Genomic DNA, 23,220 nt, shown 5'->3' with positions numbered 1-23,220 from the left:
AGTGAAGTACCACCAAAAACTCGGAAATACATTGACTCTTAAAACTAGTAAAATTCACATAATAGATGAGAAAGCCACCTTCAGAAATTAATAATAAAATTGTCAATTTAGGATGGAAGAGTTGTTTTTAAAACAAGCCTTTTTCCTGATAAAATATTACTAAATTTTCATCTTTTAAAAATCTAGACAATAAAAAACAAAGTGAGGATTGGCTTACTTATAACGTAGTGAGTAGATCTCCAAATGTATTCTGGAGGAATTGACCATCTACATACAGATAGGAACATATCATATCTGCTTTTGACACTCAGCAAGATATTGGTATAATCTTTCAACATATTTGAGAGCACACAGAATTCTAAGGAAAGTGAATTGGGTGAAACATTTGGGAAGCTGATTTGATCTGAAATGTGATGTTAATTTGATAACCTGAGGAACGACAGTGAATAAAATAAGGCAGATTGGCAAGAAGTAAAACAAAAAGGAAGCCCCAAAAGGCCCAAATGTAGACCAGGAATGGTCCAAGGCTTTGCAGGCTTTATTTATTTTTTATTTATTTTTATTTATTTTTATTTTTTGAGGCGGAGTCTCGCTCTGTCCCCAGGCTGGAGTGCAGTGGTACGATCTCGGCTCACTGCAACCTCCACTTCCCAGGTTTATGTGATTCTCCTGCCTCAGCCTCCTGAGTAGCTGGGATTACAGGCACCCGCCACCACGCCCAGCTAATTTTTTGTATTTTTAGTAGAGATGGGGTTTCACTATGTTGGCCAGGCTGTTCCACCAGCTCCAGCCTCCCAAAGTGCTGGGATTACAGGCGTGAGCCAGCACACCCAGCCAGGGGGATCTATTTTTGTCTTACTTTTTGGAAGTATTGTCTTAGTTATCTTGTTGCTTTTCATTTAGTTTTCTATGTAGTTATTACTAATTCAAACTCTACCTCAATTGTAGAAATCTCCTTTTAATATATTCAAATGCATTAGGACTCTAACAACTTTATCTTCTCAAGGAAATCTGACTTGCTTCCATCTGGATAAGATGCTCTTCAGCATTAAAAATCAAATATTTCTACAAGATTTGCTTGGAAAACAACCATCCCTAGCCCCATCTTCCATTTTTCATGCCCTAGAGGCAACTACTTGCTCCCCAACACTGCCCAGCTGATGGAGGCTGCCTTCCTCATACTCCTGGGGACTCTCCTGGTCATTCCTAGTCTTGGATCTTGTTTCCTGATTCCTATGTCTTACTCTTTCTCAGCTTGTTTCCTAGTAAAGAACATAACTAAGTAGCTTCTTGAAAAAGAATGCAAAGAAAGTAAATGTTTTGAGGCTTTGTGCTATGATTTGACTGTGTCCCTCAAATTCACGTGTTGGGAACCTAATCTTCAAATTTATATGCTGATGGCATTTGGAGGTGGGGCCTTTGGGCGGTAATTAGGGTTAGATCAGGTCATCAGGATGGAGCCCCCATGATGGGAGTGGTGGCTTTATAAAAAGAGGAAGAGAGACCTGAGCTGACATTCTTTTGCCCTATCGCTGTGTGATGTTCTTGTCATGCTGTGATGCAGCAAGAAGGCCCTCACCAGATACCAGTGCTGTGCTTTTGTATTTCCTAGCCTCCAGAATCATGAGCTAAATAAACCTTTATTTTTTATAAATTACTCAGTCTATAGTATTTACTCATAAGAATAGAAAATGGACTAAGACACCTTATAAATTTGAAAATATCTTCAGTCTACACAATACTCTTTCAAGGCATAGAAGTCTCTTTTCCTGTGAATTTTGAAAGCACTGCTCTTTTAGATTTAGGTGTTGCTATTGAGAAGACAGATGACACTCTGGCTCTTCATTTTTAATATTAAACCTGTTTTATTCTAGAAGTTTGTAGTCTCATCTTTTTGTCCCTCTTGTGCTGAATGTTTAAATTCTTCAATACAAATTTACAGAGTGACTACTATGTGCCAGGCACTATTCTAGGTATTGAGGATATATCAATGACAGTTTTATAATGATACTCTCAGGTGAACATGAATTTCTCTCCATCATTCTGGTAGTTGGTGGGCCCTTCAACCTGAAAACCGAGATTGTAAAATTTCAATGTTACACATTTTTGATAATTTCCTACCCTCTGTTCTCTTCTTTTAGTAATACTATTATTACATGTTGGATCACCAGGACTGATCCTCTAATTTTCATATATCCTTTCTCCTCAATTATCCTTATTAGTCTTTCTGTTCTACTTCCTAGGAGATTTCTTTATCTTTAATCTCTTACATTAAATTTCTTATTTTTAATGTCATCTTTTTAACATCTAGGTTTCTTTTGAGCTTACTGAATATTCCTTTTATAGATAATCCTGCTATTTTATATATTTTCTTATTTTATTGTTCTGTTAGCAGAGCTTGTTTCCTTCAAGTTGTTTTCTTCTGTTTGTTTGGTTTGGTTTGGTCTCTATCTTTCATTAATAGGCTTTCCTCAAATATCTAGTGATTCCTAGCTCTCTAGTTTTATTTTAAGAATGAAGCATTGTGCTCGCTTCGGCAGCACATATACTAAAATTGGAACGATACAGAGAAGATTAGCATGGCCCCTGCGCAAGGATGACACGCAAATTCGTGAAGCGTTCCATATTTAAAAAAAAAAAAAAAAAAAAAAGAATGAAGCATTGAAAAGAGGATGTTTTGTATGCATGAGGAGACTCTCCATTGGGTTTGCTACAGGATGATGTGACATAGGCCAACATACTGGGCCAATGTCAATATCTTTTCTTTCAGGCTGATAAGATTGCCCAGACAATATTTCCAGCCTTCTGCTAAGAAAACATAAGCCTGGCTAACAGTGTTCTGGGAGCTAAGTGAAGGAAGAAGATTGAGGAAGTCTCAGTACACAATTTATATACTTAATCCCCAGCCTGCAATATTGTACCCTACATCTTTTCCTGGTAACCCCAATCCAGAGTCCTTGTATTTGTTCTTGGCACCAAAATGAGAGGCAGTCTCCCACCTGATAAGAATAGGAATGGGTCTTTATAGCAGCATGATTTATAATGCTTTGGATATATACCCAGTAATGGGATGGCTGGGTCAAATGGTATTTCTACTTCTAGATCCTTGAGGAGTCGCCACACTGTCTTCCACAATGGTTGAACTAGTTTATAGTCCCACCAACAGTGTAAAAGTGTTCCTATTTCTCCACATCCTCTCCAGCACCTATTGTTTGCTGACTTTTTAATGATCGCCATTCTAACTTGTGTGAGATGGTATCTCATTGTGGTTTTGATTTGCATTTCTCTGATGGCTAGTGATGATGAGCATTTTTTCATGTGTTTGTTGGCTGCATAAATGTCTTCTTTTGGGAAGTGTCTGTTCATATCCTTCACCCACTTTTTGATGGGGTTGTTTGTTTTTTTCTTGTAAATTTGTTTGAGTTCTTTGTAGGTTCTGGATATTAGCCATTTGTCAGATGAGCAGATTGCAAAAATTTTCTCCCATTCTGTAGGTTGCCTGTTCACTCTGATGGTAGTTTCTTTTGCTGTGCAGAAGCTCTTTAGTTTAATTAGATCCCATTTGTCAATTTTGGCTTTTATTGCCATTGCTTTTGGTGTTTTAGACATGAAGTCCTTGCCCATGCCTATGTCCTGAATGGTATTGCCTAGGTTTTCTTCTAGGGTTTTTATGGTTTTAGGTCTAACATTTAAGTTTCTAATCCATCTTGTATTAATTTTTGTATAAGGCGTAAGGACACATGCACACATATGTTTATAGTGGCACTATTCACAATAGCAAAGACTTGGAACCAACCCAATTGTCTATCAGTGACAGACTGGATTAAGAAAATGTGGCACATACACGCCATGGAATACTATGCAGCCATAAAAAAGGATGAGTTCATGTCCTTTGTAGGGACATGGATGCAGCTGGAAACCATCATTCTCAGCAAACTATTGCAAGAACAGAAAATCAAATACTGCATGTTCTCACTCATAGGTGGGAATTAAACAATGAGAACACTTGGACACAGGAAGGGGAACATCACACACCTGGGCCTGTCGTGGGGTGGAGGGAGGGGGAGGGATAGCATTAGGAGATATACCTAATGTAAATGACAAGTTAATGGGTGCAGCACACCAACATGGCACGTGTATACATATGTAACAAACCTGCACATTGTGCACATGTACCCTAGAACTTAAAGTATAATAAAAAATAAATTAATTAATTTTAAAAAAAAGAATAGGAATAGGGAATTCGGTATCCATTAGCTACTTACAAAGAGGTCTCACCAAATCCCATGTTTAAGCACCACCCTCATTCATAGTTCCTAAGATATCTGTGCTTCTTTTTTTTTTTAAAAAAAAAAAAAAAAAAAAAAAAAGGCCTCTCTATGTTGCCCAGGCTGAAGTGCAGTGGCTCTACATAGGTGTGATCAAAAAGCACTGCAGCCTTGAACTCCTAGACTCAAGTGATCCTTCCACCTCAGCTGCCTGAGAAGTTGGGACTACAAGCATGCAACACCACACCCAGCTATGTGCTCCAATTCTGGGGAGCTCTGTAATGTAAATTGGGTTGGTTATCATCAAGCTAAAGATTCAGCTTTCTTGGTTGTCTTAATTCAGTTGCTACTTGTCTATCTGCTTCCCAGTTTCTAAAGTTTTATTGCTGTTGTCTCCTATCTCATTCCCTTTGTCCTTGTGCATTTATGTTTTGTTAACAATTATTTCATTGTTCTCTCAACTGGGTTCAGAAGGAAAGAGATTCGAATGTATGTGTTCAGTCTAACATCTTCAACTGGACTGTCCCAGATCCTGTGCTATTATTACTCTCTATGTTATAAGGAAGTTGGCAATGTTTGTCCTAACTGTTCTAGAAAGACAGGTAGTAAAACTAACAAACACAAATGCAGTCACTAAAGAAATATATTGACCACAGTTTGGATGAAACATCCATCAAGACCTCCATCATTTTTTTGTTTTGTTTTCATTCTATGCTTAACAGAAATCTTCTAATTATATGAAACTCAAAACGTTCAAAGTAAAATTGTTAATCTTGCATTCAAACTCTGGATGCTACCGTGTTCTCTTATTACCATGTAGTAAGATGGTCACTATCCTTCTAATTACTCATGTCAGAAACGTAGGAGTCATTCTAACATCTTCTTCTTCAGCCTCTTTATCTACCCATCACTAAGTTCTGTCATGAATATTTATGACATGTTTACTTCTTTTCATCTCTACTATGAAGGTCCTAGTTCAAGTTACTAGCACGTCTCTCCTAGACTTTTACAATTGCCTCTTAACTGATCTCTTTCAGCAACTCACTGGCCCATTCCCCAAACTGCAGTCATAGACACCTTTGCAAAATACAAGCCAGATCATATTCTACACAACCTGCCTAAAATCTCAGAGTTTCCTATGGATAAGAGTGACAGTCATTAGCAAGGCCTGTAAAAGCCTGCAGGGATTGGCCTTGTTCCTTCTCTGGTTTTATCTAGTGGTACTCCTCCCCTGGTGTCAGCTCCCTAGTCAGGCTGCCTTTCTTTCTGATCCTCTTTTTGTCTGAAGCTCTTTCCCCCTAAAAACCCCTTCAGGCAGAACAGCTCTCTTCTACAGCTGCTCCCCATGCCTAACTGCCCTGTCCATTGGCCCTGGTTATTGCTTACTCAATCCTTAGGTTTCTGTTCAGTGTCACTTCTTCAGGGAAGCCTAGTGAGGTCATTCTTCTTTTGAATTTATACATATAGAAACATGCTTCATTTCTTTATAGCATTGTCTCACTTATTAATTAGGCCCTCTTTTTATGTCTATTTGATTAATATCTGCCTCTCCCACCACACTATAACTAATATGAAAGCAAGGAATACGTGTATTATTTCTCACTACTGTATTCTCAGGACTTGAGTAATTGCTGATTTTCCCTTTTAGAGTTGGTTTAAGAAAAAAAATATCTTGGATGGAGTCTTCTTTAAATTCAGAAAAATTTGAATATACTATCATGCAGCCTTTCTTTTAATGATTCAAGGTCATTGTTATTTTTTAAATACTGTAATACAGCCAATTTCTTAGTCTTTTGAGTGTATAGGGATATCCACTACTATGTTAAATAACCTCAGACCAATTGTCCAGGAATAAAATGAGATAACTCTAAAGTTTTCAAAGGAGAATTTTAGTTCTTTAATGCTCAGCAGAAGACAACTGACTGGTTCAATTACTACCTTCAAATATAGGAAATATTTAATAACAAAATATATATATATATATAGTAAAATATATATCTATAATATATAGCAAAATATTTTGGCATACAAAGTAAGATTGGATAATAAAGAACATTCAAAAAAACCAATAATTATTATTGTTATTGTTACCATTATGGAGTACTTATCACCTTTCAGTAGTAAGCAAGAGCTTTAAATGCATTACCCCATTTAATCCTCATTGCAACCCCCTGAGGTAGCTAACTGGTAGTATAATATTTCCATTTTACCAATGAGGAAATTCAGGCAGGTTAAGAAAGTGGTTAAGAAGCCATAGGCCCAAGCGATTGAGTTGGCATTCTTCCCCCAGGCAGTCTGGCTCCAGAACCTGCTGGCTTAATCCCTTTCATGAAAATGCAGATAAACAATTCTTTTCAAGAATTGCTTCACCAAAAGTAGATAGTTTCACCAAATATATATATATATATATATATATATATATATATACTTTTAAATTTGAGAGAACCTTCATCTGGACACAAGAAAAAACAATTTAGAAGAATTGAACATTGGAGTAAACTACTTTTAAAAATAAGTTATATGTCTGTTTTAATTAACTATGAAAAATAGAATGGACCAGGCATAGAGGCCAGAAGAGTCAGTCAATCATATCTTTAAAGATGAGGCAGGGACCCAGTGATCTTTTGACATCACCTCCAGGTCTCCAACCCTGAGACTGAGTTATCCTTTGTTTCTAACCTTTTCCCTGGGTGAAAGTTTGCCTAATGTAGTCAACTTTGTTTTATCCCAGGGTAGTTTATCCAGGACAAATCTGGCTTTATTGAGTTTGGTAGTCACTTTGCTTAATGACTTGCTGCGTTAACAACTTGGCATTCTCTTCACCCGCGATCAGCACCTACCCAGCTTAATTACTTGCTTTGTTGACATTATGCTGTCTTCAGGGAAACACTTTAAAATCCAAAAGTTAATGTCTTAGTCCTTGTGTGCTGCTATAACAGAATACCCGAGACTGGGTAATTTATAATAAGCAGAAATTAAATGACTCACAGTTCTGGAAGATGGGAAATCTGAGTTCAAGGGGCCAGCATCTGGCCAGGACCTTTTATTATATCATCCCATGGTGAAGGGCAAAGGGAGAATAAGAAAGAGACAGAAGGAGGCCAAACTTGTCCTTTTATAAGAAACCCATTCCTCTGATAATAAACCCACTCCTGTGATAATGGCATTAATGCACTCATGAGGACAGAGCCCTCATGGCCTTATCACCTCTCATTAGGCCTCACCACCCAACACTGTTGTATTGGGGATCAAGTTTTCAACTCGTGAACTTTAGGGGCACATTCAAATCATAGCACTTAACCACCTCCAGTTGTTGTTGTTTTGTTTTGTTTTTTTGTTTTTTTTTTGTTTTTTGTTTTTTTTTTTTTGAGACAGAGTTTTGCTTTTGTTGCCCAGGCTGGAGTGCAATGGCATGATCTCAGCTCACTGCAACCTCCGCCTCCCAGGTTCAAGCAATTCTCCTGCCTCAGCCTCCTGAGTAGCTGGGATTACAGGCATGTGCCACCATGCCCAGCTAATTTTGTATTTTCAGTAGAGATGGGGTTTCTCCATGTTGGTCAGGCTGGTCTTGAACTCCTGACCTCAGGTGATCCACCCACCTTGGACTCCCAAAGTGCTAGGATTACAGACATGAGCCACCGCGTCTGGCCAACCACCTCCACTCTTAATACCATTCCATCCCTTCCTGACCCAAGTATAAGATCATAAATGATACTAAGGAGAAAGATATAGGAAAAAAAATTAAAGAAGTTAGCATGATTGTCATGAGCATTTTGATGAATTAAAAAAATATGAAAAAGATGAAAGAAGACACTATGGCTCAATAAATCAGAAAGGCAAGAGCCTATAAGAATAGTGTTAGTAAGACTAAACTATTGTTTAGAATTACCATGAGGCTTACTTAAAATACAATAAAGATGCTTTAAAGAAATGGATTATATTTTTAAACACAAAAATAATCCAACTTTGGCCAAGCACGGTAGCTCACACCTGTAATCCCAGCACTTTGGGAAGCTGAGGCAGGTGGATCACTTGAGCGCAGGAGTTCAAAACCAGCCCAGGCAACACGGTGAAACCCCATCTCTACAAAAAGTCCAAAAATTAGTTGGGCATGGTGGCTTGTGCCTGTAGTCCTGGCTACTTGGGAAGCCGAAGCAGGAGGGTCACTTGAGCCTGGGAAGCAGAGGTTGCAGTGAGCAGGGATCATGCCACTGCACTCCAGCCTGGGCAGCAGAAGAAGACCCTGTCTCAAAAAAAGAAAAAAGAATCCAACTTTATGGGCTAATGGTGTGTGTGTGTGTGTGTGTGTGTGTGTGTGTGTGTGTGTAATAGTGTGTGTAGAGGAAAGTATGCTAGAATTGGGGTCCCTCCATCTCTTCCCTGGACTTTCCAAGGAGCTACTGCTGACTCCCGCCTTGCTCCAGGGAGGCCTTTACACTCTAATCTCTATGCAGGGGCCATTGTCCTCACCATGTAGTGGGCTGCAGGCCTTAGATGACTCAAACTTGCTTTTGGAGAATACTTGTTCAAAGGCCTTAAAACCTTAAAATCTGCGTGCTCAACCTCACCAAATGCCATTATGTCTCCCTGTCTTATCGTAAAAAAACTTCCCCTGTTCCTCCCTCTGCTGGATCATTAGAAGAAGATGGGGAATAGAGGAGGAATTGTATATCTATTTAGACTCTAGACAAGTTATCTGCAGGAATGCCTTTGGTTTAGATAACTATAAAAAACTCCTCCAGTAAGGAGTTTAATCTGTTTTGTGGAATTTGAGACCAAAATGTCAGAAACACTTCCATACATCAGACTATCCATGGGCTTCTGTAATGTTTTCATAAAAGAGAGCACTTGATATATACAACCAGTTAGCAATTTTGATAGGACAATGCCAGTGGCCCAAAATGACCAGTGATTCTCCCATATGTTAAGATGCATGTGAATATGATTGACATTATCATTCTCAAAATACACTAAACCCCCAGTTTTATAAGGCTTAATCGCCTTTGGAATTATTAGTTCAATGTCTGTTTTATCCCCAAGTTCACTGCAGGCTTTATCCATTCAACAAGATGAATAGTGTCCTGAGAACAACAGCATGCAATACCCTGCTCCTCCCACTTTACACCTGTAATCCTTCCTCAGACTATAATCTTGTTTGAGGTCAAGGGGGTTTTGACTCTCTTTTCACTATTGTGTTTCCAGTATTTCACAGAATCCTTGTCACAAAGTAAATGCTCAATAAATAGGTAGATAAATAAAATAATACATTAATGACTTAGGAAGGAGTGTTGTCTTATCTTTCTCAGGATCCTAAGAACATCATTTAAGCCTTTTGCTCCCAAATCTGTCTGTACTTCAGGATCACCTAGGGAGCTTTTTAAAAAACAGAACTTAGAGCCAGGCATAGTGGCTCACATCTGTAGTCCCAGCTACTTGGGAGGCTGAGGCAGGAGGATAGCTTGAGCAAAGGGAGTTTGAGGCTGTAGTGCACCATGGTTTCACCTGTAAATATCCAATGCACTCCAGCCCAGGCAACATAATCAGACCCGATCTCTAAAAATAGTTCAAAAACTAAAACAAAACCCAGGTTTAGTCCTCACCTTCAAACACTGCAAGTAGTAGTTTACAAAGCTCTTTCAAGTAGTGCGATGTGTTGTTAAATTTGAGAGGCAACAATTTAATCTATCTGGCCTCAGTTTTCTCATCTGGAAAACAGTTGATCTACCCTCTCACAGAATGTCATTAAAATCAAATGCAATAAAATGTAAAGTACTCTGGCAAAGAAGAGACCGTGTATGACTGTGCAAGGTAGGACAAGAATGGACAGCGACCAAATAAATAGCCTACCAGAGAGAAAAAACACACAATTTCACAACCCAAGTGCTTCTCTGTGGCACATACATAACTCAACAAATTCTAAGATTTGAATAGGATCTGAATGTTTTCTGAACAAATCAACTCCTCACCTCTTTGTCTATGAATCTCCCATGTGTATCTTCTGTTTAACTTGGAAACAAAGCACCTATTTTTTTTAAAAAAAAGTATGGGGAAGTTATTGGAAAGACTGGCTTGTTTTGGGAAAGATCATTCATTCATTCCTCATTTTATTTCTTTGTTGCTCAACATTCATAACTAGTCATTTCAACCTCATGCTTAATCTCCAAACTTGCATCAACATAAGTGCTGGAGACATGATCGTGCTCTGACTGGATTCCCTGGATCCCCTTTATTGTTTCTGTCTGCTTATCTCCGAATCTCCCAGCTTCCGCACACTCAACTCTTAACCTAATTCACCAGACCGCTTCTTCAGAGATCTACCCTCGGGCTACAGGACACCATTAGACAGGATGCACTGAGGGCCAGAAGTGGGGTGGGGTGGAGTTGATGTCCCACCCTTCACCCCAGGGCAGCAAGTAGTGAACCCCAGAATTATAGAGGAGTAGGAACACCCAGATTATTTGCCTTGATGCAGAATAAACCATACAGTGTCAATTACACTCCAGAACTCCTGTGGATTTAGACTGAGAATGAAACTTCACCTGCAATTGGACCCTTGCTTGGCTTCTTCCTCCTCCTATTCTACTTCCCCAACTCCCTTATTGGTTTCTCACTTAAGAACTTCCTTAACAGTTATTTGCCCACAAATCTTCATCTCAAGATCTTCCCCATAACTTCTTCATCCTGCTCAACCCCAGATATTATATATTTTTTAAAACTTCATTTACAGTTGTTTGATTACCGAGATGGAGTGTGTACCTATGTGTCCATAATAGTTAAGTCAGTTGATTTCTTCTTTAGTGATCACACATCCTTGGCTCATCTTGTTAATTCAGATTAGGTATTTTTGTGTGTAATTTACATACAGGAAAGTAAACCTATTTTAATTATATAGCTCAACACATTTTTACACATGTACACACCCATGTAACCAACACCCAGATCAAGATATAGAATATTTCCAGCACACTAAGGCTCCCCAGTCTTCTTCCCAGTTAGCAGTAACCACCCCCAAGTAATTACTATTCTAATTTCTATTGGTATAGATAAATTTAGCCTGTTTTATAGGCTTATAAATGAAAACATCTTGTACATACTCTTTTGTGTCAAGCTTCTCTCATTCAACATTATGTTTGGGAAATTCATCCAGGTTGCAGTATAGTTCATTCTTTTTCATTTCTGTGTGGTTTTCCATTGTATAAGTACACCACAATTTATTTACCCATTTTACTGTTGATGGAAATGTGGGTTTTTTGCAATATAGAGCTTTTATAAAGAAGGCAGCTATGAACATTTTTTACAAGTCTTTAGGCAGATGTAAGTAGTCATTTCTGGATGTGTACTTAGAACTGATGTTGCTGGGTCATAGATTATAGATTGTTTGGTTTGATTGGTGGTACAGCAAACATAGTAACTGTCATATTTGTATAAATTTGTGCCCAATTGACTGCTTGTCTTTTTAATAATAGAAATCTTCTTTTTCCCCAAGTTTCATTGCAGTATAATTTTCACATATAAAATTCACCCTTTATAAATGTAAAGTTTACAGAAATACCATATGACCCAGCAATCCCATTACTGGGTATATACCCACAGGAGTATAAATCATTCTACTATAAAGACACATGCACACGTATGTTTATTGCAGCACTATTCACAATAGCAAAGACTTCAACCAACCCAAATGCCCATCAATGATAGACTGGATAAAGAAAATGTGGCACATATACACCATGGAATACTATGCAGCCACAAAAAAGGATGAGTTCATGTCCTTTGCAGGGACATGGATGAAGCTGGAAACCATCATTCCCAGCAAACTAACCCAGGCACAAAAAGCCAAACACTGCATGTTCTGACTCATAAGTGGGAGTTGGACAATGAGAACACATGGACACAGGGAGGGGAACATCACACACCAGGGCCTGTCAAGTGTTGGGGGAGAAGGGGAGGGATAGCATTGGGAGAACTACCTAAGGTAAATGACTGGTTGATGGCACATGTATACCTATGTAACAAACCTGCACATTCTGCACATGTATCCCAGAACTTAAAGTATAATGAAAAAAAAAAATTGACTATAGTCAATTGATTATAGTCATTTAACCGCCACCAAATCAAGATAAAGAACATTGCCATTACCCTGGCTGGGAGTGGTCACACCTGTAATCCCAGCGACTCACACCTGTAATCCCAGCCCTTTGGGAGGCTGAGGCAGGAGGACCATTTAAGGTCAGGAGTTCAAGACCAGCCTGGCCAACATGGTGAAACCTCATCTCTACTAAAAATACAAAAAAATTAGCCCGGCATGGTAGCACATGCCTATAGTCCCAGCTACTCAGGAAGCTGAGGAGAATCACTTGAACCCGGGAGGCGAAGGTTGCAGTGAGCCAAGATCATGCCACTGCACTCTAGCCTTGGCAACAGAGCGAGACTCCATCTCAAAAAAAAATTAAACAAAACAAAACAAAACTTTACCTGTTTATTCTTTAAGATTAACTCTAGAATTATTCCAGAAAGTGTCATAAAAATGACCATTGCCTTCTCTGAAAACACAGATATGTAATAAATCACAAGTCCTAGCTCTTGAGTTGGACAGGTCAGCCTAGGAATCTCAGTCGCTTACTTGCTGGATAACGTTAGACAAGCCGCTATCCTCTCTGATAATCAGTTTCCTCTCCTGTAACATGATTATAATAATGGCGCCTGCATCATGGGGTTGTTATAAGAAATGGTGAACATAACTAATATAAACGAGGGCTTGCCATTTGCCCAGCACTGTACTAAACACTTTATAGTGACGTATTTAAATCTCACCACAATCCTGTGAAGTATGTATTTTTCCTGTCCTGGTTTTATAGATGCAGAAATTGGAGCACAGGGAAGTTAAGTAAATTGCCTGAGGCCTGAGTCGGGCTCACGAGCAGTGTGCCAGCTACTACAGGGCTTCTCTGCTTCACAGATAAGGAGGTGACACAGGGGAGCATGGAGCACAGAGCCCAGCATGAAGAATACAGAAAGGCTAACTTTTATTGTCATCGTTCATCTTCTTTATATTCTCAATAAAGCTGTATAATTGTCTTCATTTAGGTCATGCACATTTCTTGTTAAGGCTGGTCATAAATATTTCATGCCCTTTTGTACTATTGTGCATGGGGTGTCTCTTTTTCCTATTATGTTTTTTCATTGGTTTTTTTGGGGATGCAGCAAAAGCTATTGACTTGTTTACATTGAGTAGCTAAAAGAAAACGTTAGCGGCACATTAGTACCATTTAAAATTCCGCGCCAAACAGCAGTTTTAATTATGCATGTTCTTTTAATATCAAATGAAGTTAGTAGATAGATAATGAGAAAAAAATGGAGGTTAGAAATAACGTTTTAGATTTTTTCACCCTTGGTCAAAGAGGAATAAAGAGAGAAAAGAGTAGAAAAAATGAATACACTCATCTGAGAATAGTACCCAAAAAGCCATAGCATATTACACCTCCCCGCAGAAAAAATTTTTGCTCAATTTTCTTTTTTATGTGATATCTTAAAATAATATTTACAGTTTAAATCAACTAAATAAAAATTTTAAGGTCTTCTCACCACTGGAAGAATTGTGAGATAAGCAAATATTTCTTCCCGTTTAGATGTTCATGTTTTATTATTCTTGTTAATCTAACCAAGAGAAAATAACTATTTCTTGTGAAAACATGATCTCTCTTAAATAGCCAAATTTTGTACTTATCAAGGGAAAAAACTGACAATATATTCAAAGGTTTTGACCTTTGTATAGTAGATATATTTGAAAGTGAATATGTCAACACTCTTAAGAACATTTTAGTGCCAGCCAAGATATGACTGTGTCAAAGTAACATAATGACTGATCTGCTATCAGTCGTGACCTAATGGAAAAAGATGCTTCATTCAAAGTTTAAAAGTAGAATAACTTGAGGAGCGTTAATCAAAGTACTGTTTATAAAAGGTTCGGAAGTATAGAACTACAATGGACGGTGCAGCACAGTGGGACCAGTGTCAATGAAACTGTTGCTGTACCAGACCAAAAGGCAGGGGTGGAGGAGCAGTGGAAGGCCTTCAGACAAAGCCATGTTATGAAGATCCCAAAGGACAATCAGATCCAAATCCAACATGTGAAGCCTAATGTGCACTCAAAGGAGGCCCACTTACAGCACAAGAAAGGATGGTCTTTCCTTAGAGTCACTCCATCCATGGCTCTTGACATTTACTTTTATTAAACAGAAGAAAACTAGTTAATGTATTAATTAAGACTTTGGGTTTGCAAATGACAAACACCTAAGTAAAACTTGTTTAAAGAAAGAAAGAAAATGTATATGATCACTACTCGGAAATTCAGGAGTACAGCTGGCTTCATATGTTGCTGGATTCAGAAGCTCAAACAATTTTAAGTGGAGAATACTTATTCCCCGTTTTCTTTCTCAGGGTGAGCAAGCATGAACAGAACCCTCACACCTTCTCTCAGTGTGCTCATTTATTTCTACCTTCGGGAAAGTAGAAATCTAAGATCTAGCAGAAACTCACCTCACCAAACTGTGAGCCATGACTTGGGAGAGAGTTATCCAACTGGGGATTTGGGAAAGAAATGGGCATCTGGGCATGGTTCAGCTCTTCCAGTGCCCTTCATTCTCTCTGATTAGTTTGTCTGTCTTGTCATCTGCCTTCCTTGTGCTAAGCAGTCCACAGTGGAGGACAAGGTCCAAAGATTCCAGCCATGCCAGTGGCCTGTTGCATTAAGGAGAACTAAGTAGAAGCATGAACTAAGATAAACTAAGGAGCAGAGTGTTAGAGAATTCTTTTGGGCTGCAATCCAAAGCCATGAGCTCAATCAGCTTCTTAATCATAAAACTATTTCTTTTCCAATTACCTAGCCTGCATTTATCTCTAAATTTGTTCTGAATTTAGGTAAAATAAGGTATTGTATTTGGACCCCTAAAAATCCCATCAATAGTGTAATCAGAATACTTTTTTACTCTTTCCACCTGTCAAATGTTTTCCTCTCTAAGCTTCATTCCCAAGCAGATTCTCCTCATTTGGGGGTAAAGATTGCAAAAGGAAGTTGTTTACACTGATCTTGAAGCTCACAATTTCTACAAAAAGAGAGTGATGCATAGTAACTCTAGCGAATATCATGGGGAAAATTTTGTATTGGTTCAGCTTGGGTGACATGTCTATCCATGGACAAGCGTGAAGTACACTGATTGGTCATGTATGGATGACTTGGGTACTCTAGTTTCTGGAGAATGAGTCAGCCTCACCTGAGACATAGGGGGTTAGAGTGAGGAAAGGGACCACACTTAATGTGCAGATTGAGCACACAGTAATTGGCTTAGTCTCAGTAGATTGCTAAGGGAGTTGAAATGCTTTAATTTTGTTTTCTTCATATCAGTGATTATCAACACACTGGAATCATGTGAGAACACACTACCCCAGACCAATTAAATCAGGAAAGCTCTTGGGGATCAGCAGTTTTACAGTCCTAAGGTGTTGCTGATGTACATGCAAGGTTGGCAAACATTATCTTAAGTAGCACCATATTAATTAGTCTGGGGCCAATTAAGGATAACATTGATCATCTTCCATCACTAGCTTTAACTTGTTATTCAAAGAAGGAAGTCTGATGGTAGAGGGAGACTCTGAGAAGATGGAAGTAACAGTAACATAGCTTTTGAATCTTTCTGTATTTTACATAAAAACATACAGAACAATGAAATAGTAAACCCAAATTCCCATGAACAACATATGCAACCAAACTGGCTATAAGATAGCCCCCCAAACCACTAAATAAAAGCAGGTAGGGGCAAACCACAGACAGTGTCCATCAGGTGAATGAAGAGGGAAGTAACTAGGTGTCTGAAAGATGTGAGACAAAGTGACCCACAAAAGAGCAGACCTGAGAACAGCAACTCCCTTGCAGGATGGGGCCCACCCAGAGGAATAACTGCAGGAAGTGGAATCAAATTGAGCAGAGAGGGCCAATAAAAAAACAAGGAAAGAGGTCACACAAAAGTGGGGGAGGGAACAGAGCAATGAATTCACAAAATAGTCAACTTCAAAATATAGAATATAAAACACTAAACTTTTAAAACTGATTACCTCTGGCAATAAAATTTCTGAAATATTTCATTTTAAATTTATACACTTCTTGTGATTTAATACTTTTTTCCCAGCAAGCTTGTATTGCTGTAACACTGGGCATGTGTTTGTAACATCTAACATATGCATGTTATATATGTAACATACATATATTACAAAAGACATATATATATACACACACACACAAAACAGTAAGACATAGTATTCAAAAACATGGTTATGAGCTACCTTATATATGCAGAAGGCAGTGCAGGTTGGACCCATTTGGAGGTCATCAAAATCAAAACCTGTATATCTTGTGAACCCAAACCAGCTATTGAAGAAGAAAAAAGAAACTTTAAAGAAAGATTGTATGAAAAACAGAAACTGCTGGTGTCTTAACCCTCACAGAATTGTCCAGACATTGTGAAGGCAATAAATAGTAATTATGTGAGTGAATGAATGAATGAATGAATGAATATAGAATGTCAAAAAAGTTTAAGTCTGTTTTCAAAAAAATCAACCTGAAAAATCAACTAAGCATCAGAAGAATTAAAAAAAAACATTAATTTTTTTTTTTTAGAATTTAGAATGGGAGAACACTATAGTGTTGAAGTAACTCATTATAATAGAGTTGCCTGAATAAGTAACTCTAAAATTGGGTCATGATCTTTTCACTTCTGTTGACAAACATGTGAGACACTCGATGAACATACATAATTTCTCACCATCCTCTATGCATGATTCCAGTTTTCTCTCTTCCTGAAAACAACATATCAGAATGCAGATGAGAGAATCTTCAGTCTCTTCTATTTAAAAAAAAATGAAAGAAAATCTGGAAAAAATTCAGTACAACTATTATCAGTAAATATGTAGTTGTGCCATAGGAATGAACTTATGTTTGCCTGGTGACCCAGCATATCCTCATTCTGTGTCCTCAGACAAATTACTCTGCATCTCTAAGCCTCATTTTTTTCCATACAGTTAATAATTGTACCCACGCTATTGTGGCAATAAAATGAAATAATGAATGTAGAGTGTTTAGGAGAATGCCGACAAAATGTTGTCTAACAACAACAATAGTAATTTACCAGTAAGATAATCCTAGCATGTATGGCATTATCCTAGCATGAAGAAAACAAAAATGCCATTGAAAACCACTAAATTCAATAGCCTTAAGTTTCATTCTTAGTAAAATTATTTAATTCTCTTTATGTTTCCCTCATGTAGTACTCAGGTTAATAGATCACTTAATCATTTTTTAAAATTCTGAGTAACTACCATGTGTAAGATACATATGCATTTGTTGGTAATTAGAAACTGTATTGGGCTTTTCCTTTTATTTAGCTGTTATTTGCATATTAAAGTTTCAGGGTACTTCTCAAATGAAGGGTGATTTTAAAACCAAAGTAACACTCTGTTGGATGGCGCCTGTCCAGATAGCTCATCTTCCACATATGAGCCTTGGAAGATTCTGGCCAGACCTCTGATGGGCTGGGCAGGAGGAGCTATCCTAACCCTTGGGGCAGAGCTGTGTGGGACCACAGATTCACCAGCTGATTGCGGAAAGCCCTTGTTTTTTGAGTTGTCCATGCCCCGTGGACTTGGTAAGCAAGTCACCCTGCGCTTTAGTCCATGGTGTCACCAGAGTACAGCAGCAGCTACCTGGTTCCTGGTGCATGGTTGCAAATAACTTGGCTTCAGTGATTTCTCATGGAGGTGACTAAATCAATTGGTAGGCTTAGTGTTTGTGTAGACAAAGACTTAGAACCTGTTTTGCGTGGTGCAATTTTAGTTTCTGTGATCTTTCCAGTCATTTTCATCTACAAGCTGTTGGCCCTGAGAATTATTTACATTTTAATTAGGAGTGCTCAACCCCCTCTATGAGTAGAGTCAAGCAGCTTATTTACTTCCTACTGGCAGGCTTCTGAGGAAACAGCTTAGGCAGGCTTGCTGAGCCGTTGAGCCAAAATAAAGTCACTTGCAGAAGAGCAACACCATGTCCTCACTTCTTAGCTTTGCTTCTCTGCTGGGGCTTCTCATGGGGACCAAAACTGAAATGAGCTGTTCTGTGCAGCAATCAAACTACTGCCTGTTTTTTTTTTTTCTTCCCTTTTCTCTGGATGAAGCAAACTTTTTAATAGGTTTCATTTGCATATATAATTAGCACTCATTTTTTTTAGCATAGCCAGGGAGTGAGTTTGTTCTCTGTGTGCCTTTTCAGATAAGCTTATCCTTTTAATCATGTAAGCTTTTCCTTGTTTACAAAGAAATATTTTTAAATACTATTCAGCTTCACCCCCTTCTGAAACAGAGTACTTTAAACAGAAAACAAACTTCCTTTGATGACAGACACATGACTGTCATTATGGGTTAGTCACTGAACTATGCTCTCATACCCACAAGAGCTACAGAGATGGGAGAACTTGTTTGCCCCAGCATTAAATAACTCCACAATGCTGCCTCTTGAGTTCTTGTTTCTGCCTTTGTTTCTCTCCCTTCTCTGTCCAGCTGCCTGTCTCTAACTTTCTCTATTTCTAACTTGCTATTTCTAATCTGCCAGGAGCTAGGAAATCAGATAAGCCTGCTTCCTCGAACTGAGAAATCAGATAAGCCTGTTTCCTAGAACTAAATGTCTGACATAATGTTCTGTGAGAGAAGTGCATGAACTTCCATGCATACTTGGCTATTGTTTAGGATGCTTTTGGTTGCAAATAATTGAAAACACTGGTTCATCATGGCTTAAACAACAAAGAAATTTATTGCTTCCCAGAACAAGAAGACTCCAAGTAGGATACAGTCCAGGAAGGGTACCACAGGCTACATTTTACTCCTGGGGGATTCGACCAGCTCTGTCTTCTCCCACTGTTGGCTTTGTCTTCCAGCTGGTGGCAATAGGGCTGCTGTGGTTCCAGGGCCACATCTAGATGCACCCATGTTCCCAAAAAGGAGAGAGAACATCAACTTCTGTGTCTCTTTTAGGAGAAGGAAACCTTTTCCAGAGGCTTGCCAGCTGACCTCTCCCAAAGGGACCAGAATTGCCCTTTCCTAAGTCCATCACTGACTAAGGAATAGAATTCTTAAAGTTGACCTTGGCTAACTAGTATCCATCCTGGAACAAATTGAAACTCTCTTGGGAAAAAGAAGAGGAAAAGTGGACATTGGGAAGAAACCAACGTATGTGCAAGAAATGAGAATTATTTGTCTACTTATGATTTTATAACTGTGTCTACAATGAGTTAAGACTTGGAACAGATCAACTTTTAGAAAAGTGAAGTATTATTTTAAAATCAAATGAAATGGTAACCAGAGACATTTAGTGAAAAACCAGCTTTGACATGAACCTATAAATGGAGACAAAGTTTGGTGTTGCTTTCATGTGAATATTACAGCACTTGAATGATTCAACCTAGAGTTCATAGTTCATTACAAGGAAATGTGCAAAGAAAGGGGCTGTTGAGAGGAAAGTGACACAGGTAACCGGGATTTCTTATGAAAGCCAGATACCCTTCAAATGTCTAAAGGCAAATATATTAAGTGACAGGAATGTCCCAAGAACAAATATTTTCTTCTTGGAGCGTATTAGAAAGATCTTAAGAGCTAGACCACTCTCTAGGGATAAGCAGCCATGGATATATTAGGCAAATTTGTTTGAACTTTGCTTCTTTCTTACAGCTCTGGAAAAACTTCTCGCTATATAGGGACCTCAAATTACCATCTCTTCAATTAACATAGGAATATAGATTAAATATTCTTCTGGATCCACTAATAAGCCCTCTCATTTTACAGAGTTTAACTTTGCAGGAAGATATCACTACTCCTTTGATGTGGTCCCTGACTCACCTCCCCAGCTCCAAGCTTGATTTCACATTCCATCTCTATGCTCCCCTAGCACTCAGTGCCTACTTCCAACAACAAACTTACCACACTGGATTGCAATCTTTGATTATTGTTTGTCTTGTCCCCTAAATTCCAAGGATCTTGACAAAGGAACTAGGTTCTATTTATTTTTGTATCCACAGGGTCCTGGTACTTAAGGAATACCTTTCAGAAGGATGGATGAATATGAAGAAACTAAGGAGCAAAGGAATCAAAGATTTCTTCCAGTCCACTCGGGAAGTTAGCTGCATAGTTAGAAATAGAACTCTAAACTCCTGGCCTGTTTTCCAAACCACAGATATGCTTGGTTTATGCAGGTAAGGTTTTAGTTTGGGGTGTTGTTGTTAAACAAATGCTCTAAAACTATGCTAGGGGCAGGCAAAGTTTGCAGGTATTAGAGACCAAATGACCCTGAAACCATAGCATCAGTATGTGCAATGTTTTAGGAATGTCAATGTGGCTCAAAAAGAGTTTCTGTGAAAAATATGGACTCTCAACTCTCCTCTCCAAGGCATCTTTAGTTTCTAACCAGTTAGGAGACTGAGCCCCAAGCCTGTCTCTTACCCATTCCATCCCAATATACACGAAAGGCTACATGCTATGAATATGGTGATAACATCTGCCAGAAACCTCCATCATTCATTTTATCCTTGTGACTTCTCTGGTAACTCAGCATCTTAAAGGATGAAATTTTCTTTTTATTGCAAAGTTTCAGAGTCGCTTCAGGCTTCTGTGAGATCATAGCATGCTTTTCTCATGGACTAGGACCAGGCAGACAGTCTCACTGAGTCACAGTCAGAGCAGGGACTCCCTCCATCCCCAGGCCAGCCTTATTATGTACAAATGTGCTACCTTGTCACCTAAAGTATAAATAAAGAAAGGTTTATTCTTGTTCCAGTTTCAATTTGACCAAGCTTCCACCACAGCCATACACCTGTTACTGCATTTGTTTAGTTTGCTGTATAACTTTCTGCAGAATATAACCCTTGCTCATTCCTCATATTGTACAATGCACATATTCCAGAAAGTAGACTGGCCCCAGGATTGATGAAAGCCTTCTTTTTGCTTCACATCTCAGGACTTTTGTGAATTATCAGCACATTAAGTCCTGACTGGAAATGTCAAAATGTTTCAAATTTCATAAACTACAGCAGATAATTTGGCTGAAAACAATTTGGCTAAATGAAAAAGATAATTTGACCGAATAAAAAGTACTTATAGTTTACTTTAAACTTTATTGTAAAAACTTTTATTTTAAAAGTAACTTTGTCAACAGAACAGTTGATACAAATAATACTTATTGAAAATGGGTGAATACAATCACTGGTTTTTCAGTGTTGGTAATTTTAGTGTGTATGTATCACAAGGTAGTGAGGCAGTTCTCTGTGCGTCATCAGCATTTTTGTCTGATTGTCACAATTGGTTCCTTTTTTGCCAATTATTTATGTTATTTGCTTCTTACAATACTGAGAAGTTGGAAAAGAGAATTGTTCAACAACAATATATATTTGAAACAACCTAAATAACCAATAAAATTGGACTTGCTAAAACAACCGAAAGAGCAAGTAATAGGGAAATCTATTAAAACTGGGAATTATATATTTTGTTCCATGCTTTATTTTATTATTTCAGTGCTTTGTTAATTTTCCCCTGGTATAAAAGCAATGTTACTCAACTAAAAAAATAGAAAATACAGATATGCAAAAAAAAAAAAAAAAAAAAGGACATTATAAATCACCTACCTGGTTGAAACTTTGAGTGATTTCCTGTCAGGTAGTTTTTAACGTGCCTACACACATACACATACATACACATTTATAAACACACACACACACACACACACACACACACACACACCCCTGACCCCCTGCAAAATAGGATCATGCCATAACAATGCTTCATAACTTTCAATATAAACCACATATAAGCAAGCTTTAAACTGTTGGACTTTTTGATAATTTCAACTAATATTCCATTGGCCAGAAGCAAATTAAGGGTTATTATAATTATAAATAGAAAAATCTGATATGTGGACAAAATGCTTAAAGCCACATAAAAGGTTGTGACTCAATCCCATGATTAATACTAATTACTAATATATTTTAAATCCAGTTTCCATAAATTAAGACTTTTAACCATATTGTCCTATTGGCTACTTTTCTTTGGAACATATTGTTTGCTTCCTATTTGCTTGTGATCAAATCAGTTTTGAGCAAATTATTGGGACATGAAGGGTCAGTTCAGTGTTAAGCTAGGTCATCCTTCCAATATCACCCTACCTGAGATAACCTTATTGGTCATTTCCATCCCATTTGTTTTGATGCACACAACATCTGAGTGTTCAAAATAGTGTTCACTATGAGACTTGTTTCAAAAAGAATTTTAGGTGATTTTCACAAGCATATTCAACAGAACAATATTAAAAATTTAAAAAAAAACTGGGTGAAGGGTACACAGGAACTCTCTGTTGTATGTTTGCACTTTTGGATAAGTCAAAAATTAATTCAAAATAAAAAGCTTTTTAAAAAAAAATAGCCTGAAGGCTGGATGCAGTGGCTCACACCTGTAATCCCAGCACTTTGGGAGGCCAAGGCGGGCAGATCACCTGAGGTCAGGAGTTCAAGACCAGCCTGGCCAACATGATGAAACTCTGTCTCTACTAAAAATACAAAAATTAGCTGGGCATGGTGGCGGGCACCTATAGTCCCAGCTACTTGGAAGACTGAGGCAGGAGAATCGCTTGAACATAGGAGGCAGAGGTTGCAGTGAGCCGAGATCGTGCCACTGCACTCTAGCCCAGGCAACAGAGCAAGACTCCATCTCAGAAAAAAGAAAAAAAGAATAGCCTGAAATATACACAGATTAGAGAGACACCATTTTCCAAAACTAAGAGAAATCAAACCATATACACACACACAGTTAGATAATGATAAGATGAGGCCAATATGAGAATTATTCCACAGCAGGGCACACTCTAGGGTTT

General features: G+C 38.2%; 1 long non-coding RNA gene and 1 other non-coding gene across 2 annotated transcripts in view; both read left to right on the top strand.

Annotated features, from left to right (window-relative positions):
* Positions 1–21,834, top strand: part of LOC135966583 (uncharacterized) — a 41,013-nt gene extending 19,179 nt beyond the window's left edge. The window contains exon 4 of the long non-coding RNA XR_010580007.2: positions 20,381–21,834. This is a non-coding gene — a long non-coding RNA (uncharacterized lncRNA). The remainder of the gene's footprint in view (positions 1–20,380) is intronic.
* On the top strand, positions 2,525–2,631 carry LOC123568226 (U6 spliceosomal RNA). The gene has a single exon (XR_006691429.1). It is a non-coding gene; the product is annotated as a U6 spliceosomal RNA (small nuclear RNA).
* Positions 21,835–23,220: the final 1,386 nt, after the last annotated feature.

This window comes from Macaca fascicularis, chromosome 12, assembly GCF_037993035.2.
Source record: "Macaca fascicularis isolate 582-1 chromosome 12, T2T-MFA8v1.1".
NCBI classification, from domain to species: domain Eukaryota; kingdom Metazoa; phylum Chordata; class Mammalia; order Primates; family Cercopithecidae; genus Macaca; species Macaca fascicularis.
The sequence above is the reverse complement of the archived record's forward strand: the minus strand, read 5'-3'. Positions and strand labels throughout refer to the sequence as shown.